At 36.0% G+C, this 17,190-nt stretch overlaps 1 long non-coding RNA gene across 1 annotated transcript in view; it reads right to left on the bottom strand.

The window, feature by feature from the left end:
* The window catches only part of LOC138445902 (uncharacterized), a 248,214-nt gene that overhangs the window by 26,432 nt on the left and 204,592 nt on the right, over window positions 1–17,190 (bottom strand). Inside the window, exon 3 of the long non-coding RNA XR_011259034.1 lies at window positions 16,319–16,374. This is a non-coding gene — a long non-coding RNA (uncharacterized lncRNA). The remainder of the gene's footprint in view (window positions 1–16,318; window positions 16,375–17,190) is intronic.

Below are 17,190 nucleotides of genomic sequence, written 5' to 3' on the forward strand. Positions count from 1 at the left end.
ATGGAGAACAGTATGGAGATCCCTTAAAAAACTAAAAAGAGCTACTATATAATCCCACAATCCCACTCCTGGGCATGTGTCCAGAGAAAACCATAATTAGGAAAGACACATGCACCCCAATGTTCATTGCAGCATTATTTACAACAGCCTGGACAAGGAAGCAAACTAAATGTCCATCAGAGGAATGGATAAAGATGTGGTATGTATATACAATGGAATATAACTCAGCCATTAAAAAGAATGCAATAATTCCATTTATAGTAACATGGATGAACCCAGAGATTACCATACTAAATGAAGTAAGTTAGAAAAGGCAAATATCATATGACATCACTTATATGTGGAATCGAAAAAAATATGCAAATGAACTTATTTACAAAAATAGAAGTTGACACATAGTCTTCAAAAACAAAATTTATGGTTACCAAATGGATAAATTGGGGTAGGGATAAATGAGGGAGGTGGGATTAACATATATACACTACTGCATGTAAAACAGATAATCAACAAGATTTACTATATAGCACAGGGCACCCTACTCAACATTTTGTAATAACCTAAGTGGGAAAAGAATCTGAAAAATAGATAAATGTATATGAATGACTGAATCACTTTGCTGAAGACCTGAAATTAACACAATATTGTAAATCAACTGAATTCCAACATAAAAAACCATTTTTTAATAAAAACCAGAACTTGAAATAATAATTACCACTATATTGGTTTTAGGTCACAATTCTAATAAAATGATCATATTTACAAAATAAAAAAATACTTGCATGTGTGCTGAATCACTTCAGTTGTGTCTGATTCTTTGCAGTCCTATGGTCTGTAGCCCACCAGTTGCATCTGTCCTTGGGATTCTCCAGGGGAGAATACTGGAGTGGGTTGCCTTGGCATCCTCCAGGGTCTCTTCCTGACCCAGGGATAGAACCCTCATCCCTTAAGTATTCTGAATTAGCAGGCAGATTTTTACCACTAGGGCCATCTGGTCTCCAAAAAATGCATAGGGAATAATATATCAGTTATTTCTGGAATGGTAGTAGAAGGATGGAATTTTGGAGGAATACACCCAAAATTCAGAGATGTCAATAACATTCTAGTTTTTAATCTAAACAGTGAGTTCACTGTGTTGATGTTATGCTTCACAAAGTCATGTCAATTACTTATATGTATCAAATACTGCATAACATTTTATTCAGAGCTTTTGTGTATCTTTTGATGTAACGCATAATTTGGCTTAGCTAAAAATGATAAGCTAAATTACATTATGCATGAGTGAACATAAAAAGCATGGATTTGGAGCCAGTTAGATCTAGATTGGAATTTTCCTTGATTTTGATGATTGCTAGATTAAGCTGTATAATCTTGAGTGAGACATTTAGGATCTCTGAATACCAGTCTCTTTCAACAATATTTATTTTACGCCTGCTATGTGCTTAGTACAGTTCGGGACACTAGAGGTATAGAGATCAACAAAACAGGGACCACATCCAGGTGCTGTGGAAGAGATGCAGAAGAGATTGCGCAGGAGCCTGGAATGGCTCACCAGTAGGCTGAGATACTTGGTGTGAGAGCCATGGCAGAGCCCTCTTAGGTGAATTTCTGTGGAAATTATTTCATAGGCCTTTTCTAAACTGGTGCTCTTCCAACACGCCTGGGAATATATCTAACACAGACCAGGACATTTTACATCCTAACATTAACATAAGTAGTTTGTATAAGAAGCTGGCAATCTTCTCTTTTGTCAGCCTGTCAAATTCCTCACAGTATGAGGTTAGGTCAGCTATGGTACAAAGAGAAGTCTTTATTGTAACTTGCTCATATGCTAATAATCCCTGACTGCCTTACTTGTATGCTTTTCCCATTTTTACTCTCACTCCCCAGTGTCACCAGAAAGAGAATTCCTTTCTCCCATTTTACCTTTACAGACATCAGGGTCAGAGTTCTCCCCTTTCCTACCTGCCTACCTTCACTTTCTCTGTGGGTCTCATTCTTTCTCTCACTGCCATGTTCCCACTGAGCTCTTGGATACTCAAGCAATCCTGGGGCTATGAGCATGTTGGTTTATCAATTACCATCTACCCTGAAGGAACTTGTTGCTGCTGTTGTTTAGTTGCTCAGTTATATCCAACTCTTTTGCAACCCTGTGGACCATAGCCCATCAGGCTCCTCTGTCCATGGGATTTCCCAGGCAAGAATACTGGAGTGGATTGTCATTTCCTCCTCCAGAGGATCTTCCTGACCCAAGGATCACCCATCTCCTGCATTGGCAGGTGAATTCTTTACCACTGAGCCACCCAGGAAACCCTTCTTGAATTAATACTTGCTCCAAAAAGGCACATGGCCAGTTTGAGGGCAGAAAACTTTCTATCCTTACGTAAGAAGAACCTAAGAGAAAAATAAAGGGAAACATCTAATAACAGTATGGTTACTCTAAATATAAATTTTGCATATATGATATTCATTGGAATGTAATAAGAAAAATCCTCATATTTAGCAGAAAGGCAGTTTATGTGTCACACAAAGAACCCTCCTGAAACCAAAAGTAAATTCTTAGAAAAGGGCATTCATCTGAAATACTGATAAAGAAGCATCAAGAAAATAATTATTAAATTCTCAACATCTGAAAAGTAGGGATAAAAAGTAACAAAAATGAAGTCAAAGATATTTGCATAAGTCATAATTGGAAAATTTCCTACAACTGTGACCAAAGCAACAAAATGAGGCTTGAATATGTATTCAGATAGTTATTGTTAGAAAGTAATAGATAATTATTTACTTTCTTAAGAAAAGGGCATAAGAGAATACATTATAGAGCTTGGTCAACTCACAACTCAGGTGGTGACACCAACCTTTTTGAAAGGGCATTCCTCACTCTAAAACACCTCAAAGGAAAATGAACCAGGTAATCAGGCCACAGGGGAGATTTTAAATATTAAAAGTTGTTTTCATGTGTCTGTTTTGCTTCTGGAAATATCTTTATCTAAAACAAGAAGTCTTGCCCCATTCACTATCAAAACAAAGAACATAAGCAAAAAACCTTCCCACCAGACTGAGTCTCTCATTCCATTTTTTTCTAAGTAGTTAAGGGAAAGATATACCCATTTGAATGCAGAGTTCCAAAGAATAGCAAGGAGAGATAAGAAAGCCTTCCTCAGTGATCAGTGCAAAGAAATAGAGGGAAAAAATACAATGGGAAAGACTGGAGATCTCTTAGAGAAAAATATAGAAACCAAGAGAACATGTCATGCAAAGATGGACTCAATAAGCACAGAAATGGTATGGACCTAACAGAAGCAGAAGATATTAAGAAGAGGTGACAAGAATACACAGAACTGTACAAGAAAGATCTTCACAACCCAGATAATCACGATGGTGTGATCACTCACCTAGAGCCAGACATCCTGGAATGTGAAGCCAAGTGGGCCTTAGAAAGCATCATTATAAACAAAGCTAGTGGAGGTGATGGAATTCCAGTTGAGCTATTTCAAATCCTAAAAGATGATGCTGTGAAAGTAATGTACTCAATATGCCAGCAAATTTGGAAAACTCAACAGTGGCCACAGGACTGGAAAAGGTCCATTTTCATTCCAATCCCAAAGAAAGGCAATGCCAAAGAATGTGCAAACTACTGCGCAAAAGTTATGACCAACCTAGATAGCATATTGAAAAGCAGAGACATTATTACTTTGCTGACTAAGGTCCATCTAGTCAAGGCTATGGTTTTTCCTGTGGTCGTGTATGGATGTGAGAGTTGGACTGTGAAGAAGGCTGAGTGCCGAAGAATTGATGCTTTTGAACTGTGGTGTTGGAAAAGACTCTTGAGAGTCCCTTGGACTGCAAGGAGATCCAACCAGTCCATTCTGAAGGAGATCAGTCCTGGGATTTCTTTGGAAGGAATAATGCTAAAGCTGAAACTCCAGTACTTTGGCCACCTCATGCGAAGAGTTGACTCATTGGAAAAGACTCTGATGTTGGGAGGGATTGGGGGCAGGAGGAGAAGGGGACGACAGAGGATGAGATGGCTGGATGGCATCAGGGACTCGATGGACGTGAGTCTGGGTGAACTCCGGGAGTTGGTGATGGACAGGGAGGCCTGGCGTGCTGCGATTCATGGGGTCACAAAGAGTTGGACACGACTGAGCGACTGAACTGAACACACTAGCAAAGTAATTCTCAAAATTCTCCAAGCCAGGCTTCAACAATACCATGAACCATGAACTTCCAGATGTTCAAGCTAGTTTGAGAAAAGGCAGAGAAGAACAAGAGATCAAATTGCCAACATCTGCTGCATCATCAAAAAAGCAAGAGAGTTCCAGAAAAACATCTATTTCTGCTTTATTGAGTATGCCAAAGCCTTTGACTGTGTGGATCAAAATAAACTGTGGAAAATTCTTCAAGAGATAGGAATACCAGACCACTTGACCTGCCTTTTGAGAAATCTGTATGCAGATCAAGAACAATAGTTAGAACTGGACGTGGAACAGCAGACTGGTTCCAAATAGGAAAAGGAGTACGTTAAGGCCATATATTGTCACCCTGCTTATTTAATTTATATGCAGAGTACATCATGAGAAACGCTGGGCTGGATGAAGCACAAGCTGGAATCAAGTTTGCTGGGAGAAATATCAATAACCTCAGACATACAGATGACACCACCTTTATGGCAGAAAGTGAAGAAGAACTAAAGAGCCTCTTGATGAAAGTGAAAGAGGAGAGTGAAAAAGTTGACTTAAATTAGCTCAACATTCAGCAAACTAAGATCATGTCATCTGGTTCCATCACTTCATGGCTTCAAATAGATGGGGAAACAGTGGAAACAGTGTCAGACTTTATTTGGGGGGGGGGGGGCGGCGCTCCAAAATCACTGCAGATGGTGATTTCAGACATGAAATTGATAGACACTTACTCCTTGGAAGGAAAGTTATGACCAACCTAGAAAGCATATTAAAAAGCAGAGACATTACTTTACCAACAAAGGTCCATCTAGTCAAGGCTATGGTTTTTCCAGTACTCATGTATGGATGTGAGAGTTGGACGATAGAGAAAGCTGAGCACAGAAAAATTGATGCTTTTGAAGTGTGGTATAGGAGAAGACTCTTGAGAATCCCTTGGATTGCAAGGAGATCCAACCAGTCCATCCTAAAAGAAATCAGTTCTGAATATTCATTGGAAGGACTGATGTTGAAGATCAAACTCCAATACTTTGGCCACCTGATGCGAAGAGCTGACTCATTTGAAAAGACCCTGATGCTGGGAAAGATTGAAGGAAGGAAGAGAAGGGGACGACAGAGGATGAGATGGTTGGATGGCATCACCGACTCAATGGATGTGAGTTTGAGTAAACTCCGGAAGTTGGTGATAGACAGAGAAGCCTTGCGTGCTGCAGTCCATGGGGTCACAAAGAGTCAGACATGACTGTGCAACTGAACTGAACTGAATGATTGCCAGTCCATGGGATTAGGAAATCTTAGAACTATTGGGCCACTAGCTCTACCTTTGTGACTTACCTTCACAGAGCAGATCACCGAAAGTTCATCTACCTTAACTTGAATTTCTTTCTCCTGTTGGGATAAATGAGGTTCTGAGCACAAACAAGAGTCAAAGTTCTGGAAAGCACAGGATCCAGACACCATACACAGCTCTATCAAGAAACTGAGATAGATCTCAACCTGTATGAAATTTATTTTATGAACCCCTTACTCTAGCACTAAATATCTTCTTGCAAATAATGCTTTGCTCCAACCTCTGCATTCTTTATTCTCTCCAAAATTAAATAAATCCCTGAAAATGCTCCTTTAATTGGTATAGCACTTCATTCCCTTTGCTGTTTTCACAAGTTCCAGTGGTGCCTTGTGTAGAGTGATTCACACTATATTTGCCAAGTATAATTTTCCATTAGGATGAGCAAGAAAGACTATTTACAGCTGTGTAGTGTATGGCTGTAATAGCACTGGAAAACAAAAGTCAGGTCACAGATCCCTTTCTCAAAGGCAAGTACAGATCAGTTCCTACTTTTGATTCAGGCAGCAAGCCAAACCCAAAATAAGAGAAGCCATATGTATGTGCTTGAGAGAAAGTTGCCTAAATAAGTAGGGATTTTCCCCAAATAATGAAGTTAACTTTTTTTATGGCTCTTGGAGGATGATGGAAATGTAATGGTTAGACTACACATCTTAAAATGTTTTCTCAAATACTCCAAGGTAATTTTTTAAAAAAGAAGAAACAGCATGATAAAAGGGTCACAGCCTTCATCAAGACTGATGAATACAAAAAGGGCAGCTATGATATTTAAAGGTTCACCAGTTTCTCTACACTCAAATGCAGATGAAACTTGTTCCCAGATATTTTTATCCCCATCCAAAAGAAGGAATATCTCTGACTAAATAGGAGCCTATAGAACTGCCCGCTCTCGTGCCCTTTTTTATTTTAATTTATGCTTAAAGATCATAAAAAAAAGAGTGAGTGATTCTAGGATTACTATCAGAAACCCTCTTTAAGATACATCAGGTCAGTTCAAAAAGACTGATCCCCAGTCTGGGAAGAGTCTAAGGACTTTTAAACAAGTGGTTCTCAATAGGGAACAGTTGGGTCCCAAAGGAACACTTGGCATGTCTAGTGACATTCTTGATGGTCACAACTGGAGTGGGGGAAGTAATTGTGGCATCTAATAAATAGAGGACAGGAATTCTGTAAAACGTCCTACATGGCACAGGACAGTCCTTGACCAGAAAGAATTAGGGTCCAAACTCTTAAGTGCATAGAATAAGAAACACTGTTGTAGATCAGTATCTGCCGGATCAGCCCAAACTGTGAGGAAGCCCAATCTTACTGACTTCTGACCTTGGAGATCCTCATTGTAAGCAGCCATTTGGAGCCATGTTCCCCCTGGTGTGGATGCATTCAATTGGTGGGACTTCTGTCCTTATTTTTAAGCTGTGTGGTCTTCTTTGTAAGCAGTTATTTGGAAACCACTGCCTTGCTCCTTCCTTCTAGCAGACCTGGCTTTCAGAAAGGCACAAAGGGAAGATAGAACTATATTCACTGATGTTATTTGGCTTTTCCAGCCCACAAAGAATATTCTAAATGAAAAGAAATGACATTTGGAATTTCCTTTTACCTCAAGGCCAAGTAGTATGTTTGACAATGACTATAAACAAAAATAAATTTCAAGAACAGTTTGGATACATAAATTCCACTTCATAGTATACAATTATATGTATGAGTTCCCAAATTGATATAGTTAATCAAGGAAATGATTTACATAGCATATAACAAAAAAACAAAAATAGGTTTATATTTTCTATTTTAAAACATTATATGTATATATACATATACATATTTTTACCATTATGCAGATGAAACTTGTTCCCAGATATTTTTATCCATATCCAAAAGAAGAAATATCTCTGACTAAATTGGAGAGAGCCTGTAGAACTGCCCACTCTCCATAACTGACTCTCTCCATAATTAAACAGGGGCTTCCCTGGTGGCTCAGAGTGTTAAGCATCTGCCTGTGATGCGGAAGACCCAGGTTCGATCCCTGGATCGGGAAGATCCCCTGGAGAAGGAAATGGCAACCCTTTCCAGGATTCTTGCCTGGAGAATCCCATGGACAGAGGAGCCTGATAGGCTACAGTCCATGGGGTCACAAAGAGTTGGACACTACTGAGCGACTTCACTTACTTATAATTAAACAAATCCCTGAAAATACTCCTTTAATTGGTATAGTACTTCATTCCTTTTGCTGTGTTTATATATACACGTAAGTGTATATATATATATATATACACTTTTTTAAAATATCAGTACAAATGGTAAATCTTTTTTTTTTCTTAAAAAGAAAAAAATGTTCCAGTGTAATGTACTTCATTAATTTTGGTAAGTAATGGTGAAAATAGGGTTGGTGTATATTTTTTGTCTCTCTGTAACCATCTTCCTTAGCAAGATAGTAGGTTGGAAACTTTTTGTTGGCTTGCCAATTATTCATTTGAAGTTTTACTGGTCCATGAAACTCCAGTTTCTGGAATGACTGTTCTAGTCCAGCCAACAACCAACAATTCACAACCAAATAATCAGGGTCTTTGCTTAAGCAGTTTTAATGGTGAGGAATGTATTTGGCCAGTCCAACTAGAAAGCTGTTTATTTGAGGTGAAACGTAACGTTTGCAATCATCTACTTGCAGTTTCTTGGCTCCAGTACTACCCTTCAGGCCACAGCAAACTAGGCAAATTCTGCTTCTACAAGACAGCAGTGATGGCCATCATGTCCATCCTGAGCTTTGTCCTCTCTAAGCTAGGCACACGACACAGCTCAGAGTTCCTCTCACCATTCTGGTCACTGTCTCTCTAAACAGCATCCAGTTTCTAGAAAACTGAGCAACATAAGCTCTGACTGAAAAAAGTTGAATAGTGCTATCATTTTTCTGTTTCTGACATTTCACTCATACTGTTCAGCTTTAGGACAAATTAGACTTGTTGGCAGGCTTTAGTAGTATCAATATATGAAACTGTAATCAAATCAAATCATAGATATTGAAATAAATTCTTCTTTTAACCCAAATGCCCCCCTACTGGGTATATATCCAATTGGTGGGATTTCTATTTGATTTAAAGTTAGAATTTTTTTGTAACTTATCTTTCCTAATTTTTATCTTGTTATTGTCAGCATGTTGTTCCACTCTGATGAGATTCTTAAAAATATTTTTCTTATAAAATATTTCAAACATATGAAAAAATCAGAGAGACTAATGTAATGAAAATCCATGTGCCCAAATTCAGAAATAATAAATATTAACATTATAGCATATTTCCTTTTGGTTTTTTTTTTTTAGAAAACCAAACATTAAACATAGTTACAGACCAACTGATGGCCATGAAATCACCTCTCCTTCCCTCTCTCCTCTGTGAAAGCATGATCATGAAGGTGTTCTCTATCCTTCCCATCCCAGATTTACATACCCAAGTCTACATATACAGACAGCTACAGACATATGTATGTACATAAACTTTAAACATATGTTATCATAAAATATAAATCATTCTCTAACTTGGTTATTTATTGAAAGTGTATATTTTTATTGGAGTTGAAGTATAGTTGCTTTATACTGCTGCGTCAGTTTCTGCTATACAGCAAACTGAATCAGCCGTATGTGCACATATATATCCTCTTTTTTGGATATCCTTCCCATTTATGTCTCCGCAGAGCACAAAGTGGAGTCCTCTGTGCTGTAGAGCAGGTTCTCATTAGTTATCTATTTTAATATATAGTCTAGTAGTGTATATATGTCAATCTCAGTCTCCCAGTTCATCCCACCCATCCCCCTATTTATCTGCACTGACCAAAAATGAGAGAAGACTCAAATTACTAAAATAAGAAATGAAAGAAGATAAATAACTACTGACCTTAAAGAATTAAAAAAGGTTACAAGGTAATACAATCACCAATTTATGCCAGCAAATTATATATCTTGGATGAAATGGAAAAATTCCTAGAAAGACACAAACTACCCAAACTGATTAAAAGAAAAATAGTAAGTTTGAATACACTTACAACAAGAAATTGAATTAATAATAAAAAATTCCCACAAAGAAAATACCACAAGAGATAACTTCAGTCATTAATTTTACCAATTGTTGAAGGAAAATTAACACCAAACTTTCTCAAACTCTTTCAAAAAATAGAAAAGGAACATGTTCCAACTCGTTCTATGAGGTCAATATTAGCCTGAACCCAAAATCAGATATTACAAGAAAAGAAAACTATAGATGAATATATTTTCTGACTGCAGGCATAAAAATCTTCCATAAATACACACTAAATCTAGCAACATACAAAATATACACTGCAAGCAATTGCGATTCATTCCAAGAATACAAAGTTAGCTCAATATATGAACATTAATACACCATACTAATAGAATAAAAGATTAAAAACATCATCATCGCAACAGATGCAAAAAGGTACTTGACAAAATCCAACACTCTTTATTATAAAAAACACCCGATAAACTAGGAATAGAAGAGAGCTTCCTCAACCAGGTAAAGGATATCTGTGAAAGATTCACAGCTAACTTCATTCTTAGAGATACTGAAAGCCTTTCTCCTAAAATTAGGAGCAAGACAAAAATGTCTTCTCTTGCTATACTTATTCAACATTGTGCTGGAGGCTATAGTAAGAGAAATTAGACAAGAAGAAAAAATAAAAGGCATCCAGATTGGCAGGAATATTTGAAATTCACTAACAAGACAAATTACCCAATAAAAATATGGGCAAAGAAACATTTCTTGAAAGAAGACAAAGAAAAAAACTATTAGTGAAAAGAAAGTCAAACCACAATTAGACACTACTGTCCACCTACTAGGGTGATTATAATAAAGAAAAAAAAGACTAAACAGTAAGTGCAGGTGAAGATGTGAAAACTCATATACTGCTGATGGGAATGAAAAAAATATGCAGCTGCTTTCAAAAACAGTTTGGTCATTCTTTAAGAAATTCAATATCGTTACTTTATAACTCTGCAGCTCCACTCATAGGTATTTATCTAAGAAAGATAAAAGCATATAACTTTATAAAAACTTGTATCTAAATCTTTATAGTAGTCAAATGCTTCATTAAAGCCAAAAAGTAGCAACAACCCTAATGTTCAGCTGATAAATAAACAGAATATGGTATATCTATACAATGGAATATTATTCAGCTCTAAAAGTAATGAAGTACTGATACATGCTACATGAAAGAAGCTGGAAGACACTATGCTACGTGAAAGAAGACAGACATACCAAACAATATATTGTATGATTTCATTTATATGAAATGCTTAGAATGGGTAAATCCATAGAGGTGGAGAAAGCAGCTTTATGGTCGCCAGGGGCTAGAGGCACAGGGAAATGAGGTCACAGAGTTTCCTTTGGGAGTGATTAAAATGTTTTAGAATTAGACTGATGTAGTAGTTTCACAGATATATGAGTGTGCACTAAGTCGCTTCAGACATGTCCAACTCGGTGCAACACTATGGACTGTAGACTGCCAGGTTCCTCTGTCCATGGGATTCTCCAGGCAAGAATACTGGAGTGGGTTCCCGTGCCCTCCTCCAAGGGATCTTCCCAACCCAGGGATCAAACACAGGTCTCTTGCATTAGCAGGCAGATTCTTTACCACTACTACCACCTGGGAATCCCTCACAGATATATAGATATACTAAAAATCACCCAACTATATACTTAAAATTTTATGATATGTGAATATATCTCATAAAAAAATAACAGATATATTTTGCCACATAAAAAGGAGTGAAATAATCTGATTGCCTCAAAAAGACAACACATTTCGGAAAAGCTTCCAAATTAGAACAAAATCACAAACTAGGATGGAAGGAAATCACCTTAACTTGCTAAATTTTATATTCACCCCCCCCACACACACACACACACAAAACCCAACTATGATAAACAGTACACTTATTGGAAGTGAGTGAAGTTGCTCAGTCGTGTCCAACTCTTTGCAACTCCATGGACCATACAGTCAATGGAATTCTCCAGGCCAGAATACTGGAATGTGTAGCCTTTCCCTTCTCCAGGGGATCTTTTATTGAACCAGAAGAAAGTTAAAAGTTACTTCATTTTAAACAACGTGGATGTCCACCAACAACAGTGTCATTTAATATAGGATCAGAACTCCTGGCCAATACTATAAAGTGTTATAATAATAGCAGCAGCAAAAACAATGATAATGAGGAGGAACCAGGGTGGAAGGAAAGATATAAAAATGTTATTGTTTGCAGATAACATCATCATCTACCTAGACAAACCAACTAAATCAGAAAACAATAGAAATAAGAGAGTACAACAGTGTTGCCAGAGACAAAATCAATATACAAAAACCAATGGCATTTTCTCTAACAGTAAAAACCAACTAAAAAAATATAAGAAAGTGTATCTTTCCAATAGCAACAACAATTGAAGGTAACTGGGAATTACCTTTATCAAGATCACACAAAATTTCATGTTTTTAAATGTTAAGCTTCACTAAAGTATGTAATAATTACCTGGATAAATGGAATATATTTTGTGCTGTGGACAAGTCCACTTACCATTATAAAGATATCCCCAATTTAATCTATAAACTGCATTAAAAAATCCATTTGGAATATTTAAAAGTCAAACATTCTAAAATTTACATGAGCAAATAGAAGTGAGGAAATAACTAAGTTGACCTACATAAAAAAAAAAAAAACACAAAGGTGAACACTTACCTTTCCAATTATTATAATAGCCAGTAAATAGACAAAGGGACAGCTGGATCAAAAGAGAAAGCTTGGAGACAGACCCATGAACCCACAGGAACATAATACAAGATAAAGATGGCACCATACATTAACGTATAAAAAAGAAGGAACAGGTAATTTTTAGATGGTTTGGGGAAAGTTGGTTCCCTATACAGAGAAAAATTCAAATTAGCTCATTTGTTAATACAGTTTGCAAAGATGGAGTCATGGTTTATAAAATATCTACATGTAAAAGTTAAATCACAAAATTAATTATAGCTAATGTGAGAAAAGACATTTGTGATAATGGAGTGGAAATGCACTTTTTAAACATCATCTTAAAAGCATGGAATATCAGAAAAAACTTTTAACTGATCAAGTTGATTATAGCAAAATAATGGCTCTTGACTAGAGAACATGATGGCAAAATTGAAAATGTCTGAAATCAATCAGAGACTCCCTCAGATGAGAGGTCAGCAAACTTTTTCCATAAAGGGATAAGCTAGTAAATATTTTAGGCTTTGTGAGTCATATAATCTCTGTTGGAACTAAACTCTAAACACTGTCATTGTAGCATAAAATCAGCAATATACAATACATAAATGAATGAGCATGGCTATGCTCAATACAACTTTATTTACCAACACTAAAATTTTTGACTTTATATAATTTTCATGTGTCATAAAATATTATTATTCCCTTCATTTTTTCCCTATCATTTAAAAATCTAAATTTCATTCTTAGCATGTTGGCTGTATGAAAATAGGCAGTAAGTCATATTTGGGCCAGAGACCAAAATTTGCTGACCCCTAGTCTAGACTATAAAAGAAGCTTTACAAATGAAAGAGGTAAAAGAAGAATAGCAATACCAAACAGGCAAAAGGTAAAAGCAAACAAAATATATAAAGTGAAATTTAAAAGGTCTCAACTTTTAAATATATGCTCAGAGCACATAATAATCAGAAACAAATTAAAATGAGATATCATTTTTATACCTTTCAGACTATCAAAAATTATAAAGCTGGCTAAGATCAAATGGAGAAGGCAATGGCAACCCACTCCAGTACTCTTGCCTGGAAAATCCCATGGATGGAGGAGCCTGGTGGACTGCAGTCCATGGGGTCGCTAAGAGTCAGACACGACTGAGCAACTTCACTTTCACTTTTCACTTTCATGCATTGGAGAAGGAAATGGCAACCCACTCCAGTGTTCTTCCCTGGAGAATCTCAGGGATGAGGGAGCCTGGTGGGCTGCCGTCTATGGGGTCGCACAGAGTTGGACACCACTGAAGCGACTTAGCAGCAAGGTCAAATGGCTGGGATTAGAGAACTGAGGATCTTCATACTTTGCTGATGCAAGTGCAGACTGTGTAACTCTTCTGAGAAATCTGTTAAATTAAGTATATTGATATCCTTCCATCCTTCTCTTGCCTCTAGTCCATAAGGGGAAATATATAAGGAAATTTATGCCAACTTTGTTTCAGGGAGTTGAATGTGACCTGGGTGCCCATTGTTGAGAGAATAAGTGAAATAAACATGGTAGATACATACATACTACTATTGAGAACAAAGCCTACTTTAAAAGCCGCATGTACAGCAAAACTGTCATATCAGCACAATATTTTATGAAAAAGTGAGAAACAAGTGATGTAAATTACATTACCATTTATAACAATTTAAAAACAACAATGTACATAAAACAATTCATGTTTCACAAGCATATATACAATCCAAAGGACGTCTGCAAAATTAGATAAAATTGAGTTTGGGATGAAAGAGGGGGATAGGTGGAATAGAAGATGAGGATTAAAATGAATAAATGTATAAATCAAAAAAAGAGCAGAAGGCCTTACAGAACCATCAGTGATCCTGCATTGTGTACTGAGGTGTGTGGTTCACTCAATACTTTGCCTCTGAGGTTCAGATAGACATACACAAACAACTAAAAAGCACAAATTACTGAAAATATTATAGTGAGAGATCTTAACAGACAATTTTCAGCCTTTAACAGAGCAAGTACACAGACAAGAAGAGAAAAAAGTATAAGGTTTTGCTCAGATAAATAAAATTAAATAAAAAGATAAAACTAACTTTCCACTCTTCAAAGGAAAGAAAGACTTTCATATTTTGTCAAGGGACGTTTTCTAAAATTGATCATCTCTTCAACCTTAAATAAAGCCTTAAAATTTATAATTCTCCATAATGTAAAAAAGGTAAACAGTAAAACACAACAAAATAAAGCAAAATATCCCAACCATGGGAACTAAAAATTAATGTTCTGACCAGAAAAACAGAGAAAATCTGAAACAGCTGAAAACAATTTATAAAATAATAAAAACACTACATATTAAATGGCATAGATTGACCAAGGTATAGTAAAAGTAAGTTTGTATCCCAAACTTCATTAACTACTAAAAAGAAATAAAACAAGAGACTTACACATAACTGCCTATAAAAAGAATAAATTTGTCATGAAGAATTGAAGGAGAGAGTTTTCCAGACAAGCAAAAGCTAAAGCACTAGACCAGCCTTACAAGAAATGTTAAGGGAAATTTTTTAAGCAGAAATGAAATGTGCTTACTAAAGCAAAATACATGAAAGTATAAATCTCACTGATAATGGTAAATATATAGTAAAATTCAGAATAATTTAGAATAATCTCATGTTGTAAAGTAGTACATTAATCACTTATATTGCTAGTGTGAAGGTTAACAGACAAAAGTAGTATATACGACCATAGTGATTAGTTAATGATACACAATATAAAAATACATAAATTAAGACATTAAAAACAAAATGTGTGTAGGGGTAAATATATAGAGCTTTGGGATGCATTCCAGCTTAAGTTGCTATTAACTTAAAATAGGCTGTTATAAATTGTTTTATGTGAGCCTCATGATAACCATAAGGCAAAGCTCTATAGTACATACACAAAAAAAGCATGCTAAGCACACCACTATAAAGCAGCAGCATCAAAAGGAATAGAGCTAGAGAAGAAAGAGAAACTACAAAACAGTCAGAAATCAATGAACAAATGGCGGTAAGTACATACATATCAATAATTGCTAACTGTAAATGAACTAAAATTTCAAATCAAAAGACCTAGAGTAGCTAAACGGATAAAAATCAGGAACCATCTATATGATGCCTACAGAAGATCTTAGATATAGGGACACATACAGACTAAAAATAAAGGTATGGGACGAGGTATTCCATGCAAATGGAAACCAATAGAAATCTGGGGCAGCATGCTTGTATTAGACACAATAGACTTTAAGATAAAGACTTTATAAGATACAAAGAAGGTCATTACATGATGATAAAGGGCTCAGTTCAAGAAGGGGATATAACATTTATAAATTATGCTGACTCTTCACGGCCTTATGGCCTACAGCCTGCCAGGCTCCTCTGTCTGTGGGATTCTCCAGGCAAGAATATTGGAGTGGTTGCCATGTGCTCCTCCAGGGTATACTTCTGACCTGGGGATTGAACCTGCATCTCTTATGTTTTCTGCACTGGCAGATAGGTTCTTTACCACAAGTGCCACCTGGGAAGCCCACCCAACATAGGAGCATCTAAATATATAAAGCACATATAAACAGATCTAAAGGGGAAATAGATAGTACAATAATAGTAAGAGACTTTAATACCACACTTTAACTAATGGGTAGATGATCCAGTCAGAAAATCAATGAGGAAACACTGGCTTTAAACAACATGTTAGATCAGAAGAACTTAATAGACATATTCAGAACCTTTCATACAAAAGCAAGAGAATATACATTCTTCTCAAGGGCACATGGAACTTTCTCCAGGAGAGATCATAAGTTAGGCCACAACAGAAGTTTTAATAAATTTAAGAAAACTGAAATCCTAGTCAAGCATCCTTTTGGCCACATTAGTATGAAACAAAAATTCAATCACAAGAAGAAAAGGGGAATGTTTATAAATTCATGGAGATTAAACGTGCTACTAAATAAAAGGTCAAAGAAGAAATCAAAAGAGAAATTCAAAAAACCTTGGAACAAATGAAAATATAAATGCAACATACCAGAACTTATGAGATGTGTCAAAGCCATTCTTAGATGAAAATTCCTGGGATAATGCCTAGATCAAGGAACAAGAAAAATCTCAAATAAACAACTTAAATTTATACTTCAAGGAACTAAAAAAAAAAACCAAAACAATTAAAGCACAAAGGTAGTATAGGCACAGCTCATTTTATTTAGCTTCACTTTATTGAGCTTCATGGGTATTGTGTTTTTTATTATTTAAAGATTTGCGGCAATCTTGCACTAAGCAGGTATATCTGGTGCCATTTTCCTAAAAGTATTTGTTCACTTTATGTCTCTTTGTCACATTTTAGTAATCGCAATATTTTAAACCCCTACCAGCAAAAGATTATAGCCTGCTGAAGGCTCAGATGACATTAAACATTTTTAACAATAGAGTATTTTTATTTAAGATATATACTTTGTTTTTGTTAAACATAATGCTATTGAACACTTACTAGACTAAGATATAGTGCAAACATAACTTCCACATGCCCTGGGAAACCCCAAAATTCACGTGACTCACTTTATTGTGATATTCTCTTTATCACAGTGGTCTGAAACCAAATTCACAAAATCTCTTGAGATATGCTTGTAGAAGAAAAGAAATAACAAAGATCAGAAAGGAAATATATGAAATAGAGACTAAAATTTTAAAAAATCAATGCTATAAAGAGCTGATTTTTTGTTAAGATAAATAACATTGACAAAACATCAGCTAATCTCAAGGGGGGGCGCAGAAATGAGAGAGAGAGAAAGGACTCAAACAAAATAAGAATTGAAAGAGAAGACATTGCAAGCGATACAAAGAAACCAAGGATCATAAACAACTACTGTGAACAATTATATACCAACAAATTGGATCAGCTAG

This window comes from Ovis canadensis, chromosome 9, assembly GCF_042477335.2.
Source record: "Ovis canadensis isolate MfBH-ARS-UI-01 breed Bighorn chromosome 9, ARS-UI_OviCan_v2, whole genome shotgun sequence".
NCBI classification, from domain to species: domain Eukaryota; kingdom Metazoa; phylum Chordata; class Mammalia; order Artiodactyla; family Bovidae; genus Ovis; species Ovis canadensis.